This window comes from Chroicocephalus ridibundus, chromosome 10 (assembly GCF_963924245.1).
Source record: "Chroicocephalus ridibundus chromosome 10, bChrRid1.1, whole genome shotgun sequence".
Lineage (NCBI taxonomy): Eukaryota > Metazoa > Chordata > Aves > Charadriiformes > Laridae > Chroicocephalus > Chroicocephalus ridibundus.
Genome location: NC_086293.1, coordinates 22,173,568 through 22,176,460, shown reverse-complemented (window position 1 = coordinate 22,176,460; position 2,893 = coordinate 22,173,568). Strand labels below are relative to the sequence as shown.

Sequence of the window (2,893 nt, the reverse complement as noted above, 5' to 3'; positions counted from 1 at the left end):
AAGATACCAGTGGAGTTCTCCGGCCCTCCTGGCACAACTGTGGCATGTCAGAGACCACCAAAAAATCCTGACATCCCCTTGCCCTTCCTGGCCACTAAGCAGGTGAGTTCGGTCTGGTGAGGTATTTGTACCGGAGACAACGGGCATTTCTAGTGAACGCACAGTCTGAGATGCTGCTAAGAACATCTCTCAAACCCTCAGCACAATTAAATACTTCATCAATAAAAAGTAAACACACTTCATTTTCTATTTATAAAAGAATCTCTCCCTCCCCCCCAATGTTTTATTTTAGCAAGTGCACTCAACCATGTTCTCAATCTGCACTTCATTTCCTGCTATTCAGTTTTCTGTGGTTCACAGACAAAAATACCTGGGGAAAAAAAAAAGCACAATACCAGATCCCAGGGGGCTCTGATTTACCACAGGAGAAAAATGTGGCGCGCTGTATAACAGGAGCCCGCTGCCCAGGCTGGGAGCGGGAGGCACAATGGATGGGACAGAGAGCGTTAAGCTCGGAGGTGGTGGTGCCAAGAGCTTCTCAAGTCCTCTCCCAGCCAAGACAGTGGAGGATAACCCCATCTTCCTCACCTGTCATCGATCCCTGTAGGAGCAGCGCAGACAGCAAGGGGGTCTTTCTGTGCAGGACAATCCTCCGGCCCAAGAGAAAGAGGAACCAAGAGTTTCAGTCCCTGCTCCTGCCAGACCAGCACCTTTCATCATCATGGAGAAAAAACAGAGAAAGGCATTTCTGCAGCCATTTACATCCACGAGGCTCCTACAAGGCTTGGTCTTCTGCAACTGTGGTCGGCACAAGGCACGACAGAGGGCACAACCTGGCAGCAGATCACAATAGAACTTACAGACCGAGATGTACAGGGCGTCCCCCGGGCTGCAGGCAGGAGGCGGCCATTCTCCTTGCGATTTGGGCAGAAGGGTGAGTTTTGGGAAGAGAGATGGAACAGAGGTTTTTGCGTTCTTGGAGACGAGGTCCTCCCCACCCACTGCAGCACAGACTCTCCTCACCCTGCAGATGCTTCTGGTGCTGCTCCCTGCCAGAGAGAAAACTCAGGACGCAGGTGAACCAAGCCCAAAAAATAATCCCCCAAAAGAACCAGCAGATCCACCTCCAGCACTGCAGCAGGTCAGGGCAGCCAAGGGAGAGCAGGCGAGGCTGGAGATAGAGCCGTGGCCACCCCAGCAGGCACGGTCCCCACCCCAGCTGCCCCACCAGTCACAGCGATGATGGAAACCACAGCAGGGAGCTCACTCACACCCTTCACGTCCTACCACGTCCCTTCACCCCAAGCAATGTGAAACAAGACGCTGAATAGGTGACACAGCGCTAGAAACATCAAGTCTTGTCCGCGCTCCAGCTTCCCCCGCTATCCCCAGCGGAGAACTGCAGCCACAGGGTTTGCTGGGGTCAGCGTAGGAAAGGGGAAGGAGGGGGACGGAGCCAGGCCAGAGGACATGGAGAGGGAAAAGATGGGGACAGGAAAGACCCGGGGGAGGAGGGGGCTTGGGGCTCAATGCAAGTGTTAGGGAACAGAGAAGAGTTTGTAAACGCAGAGATGGGAAGGCTGAGAGGGAGAGCCAAGGATAAATTGTTTTGATGAGTGCTCCAACCCTGAAATAAATATAACCACCCAAGGGGGCTGTGTGACTCAGTCTGACATTTTGGCTATTTTTTTTCATGCCACCAGATGTAATCAATTTAGCTGGGGGGCGAGGGGGGAAGCACACACATATTTTTATTGCATTCTAATGTCCGCCAAAAAAAAAAAAAAAAAAAGGGACATGTTTTGTTTTGTTTTTTTTTTCTAATCATAGTATATGGCACTTTGTGCAAAACCGAGCGTAAGCAGAACTTCCACCTGCCCTTCACCATCACAGAAAGAGGAGTTTTGGGGCCTGGGGACAGATCAGCCTGTCGAGGGGTAGCCAGAGCAGCCCCCTCATCTCCCCTGCAGCAGGGAGAAAAGCTCTGAGCCGAAGGAGGACGCAAAGGATGGCTGTGCAAGGCTTTTACACATTCGCTTCAATATGCACGAGGGAACAAATATGGCCAATAACATCCTAAGATATTGTCGTGCTGAAATTCTTTGTTTACCAAGAAACGACATGTTGAAAGCCCTTGGCATTTATGAAGCAGATGATTTCTATTCATTTATTTGAAGCATTTTACAGTACTTACCCAGACGCTTGGAGCGATTATCTTGCCAGATCTCATGTGGAGGACTGGGTCAGATGGGCGAGCTCCAGAAAAATCTCCTAGCGTCCTAGAGGAAGTGGCGTGGTACTCGGGTAGGTGGGTGCTCGCCCCTCCGAGCCCGTCCAGTACCAAGGCAAAGGAGGGGATGATGGTGGTGGGGGTGATGGGGGCGGGGGGCGGGGCGCATCTTATTGCTTATTGCTTTCAGTTGTCGTTTCAATTGGGCATACGCAAACCTTCAACTCCTGCCCAAACCTGCGGGGAAACGTTTCTGCGCACTGTTAAACAGCTCCCGCATTCCACCCAGAGGCTGATGCTGTTCTGTGGTAGGTGAATAATTCTTATATTTACTCTCTGCAAAATATTTTGGGCTCTGGAGAGTTCTTGCTCAGGCAGACTCCTCCTGAATTAATAACAGCTTTGCCTTAGCAACAGCTAAGAAATGAGAAGAGCGCTGCGGAAATCAGTATTTTTTTAATTCGTCCCGGTGATGGGCTCTGCAGACGAAAGTGCTGGCGGGAAACACCCGTTCCCCCTTCCTGCCGTACAACCGTCCACCTCTAGCTCCTGCCCACGTGTCTTCGGAGAGGCCATAGGAACGTAGCCCAACACAGGACCTAGGATCGCACACCTGAAAACTAAGCAAAACTATTCACTGAACTGGCTACCAAGTCTCCATCC

General features: G+C 51.3%; 1 long non-coding RNA gene across 1 annotated transcript; it reads right to left on the bottom strand.

Moving 5' to 3' along the window:
- Window positions 1–642: 642 nt before the first annotated feature.
- Window positions 643–2,268, bottom strand: LOC134521693 (uncharacterized). Its single transcript, XR_010072838.1, has 3 exons — window positions 2,195–2,268; window positions 861–1,049; window positions 643–710 (listed from the first exon to the last, which is right to left on the bottom strand). It is a non-coding gene; the product is annotated as an uncharacterized LOC134521693 (long non-coding RNA).
- Window positions 2,269–2,893: the final 625 nt, after the last annotated feature.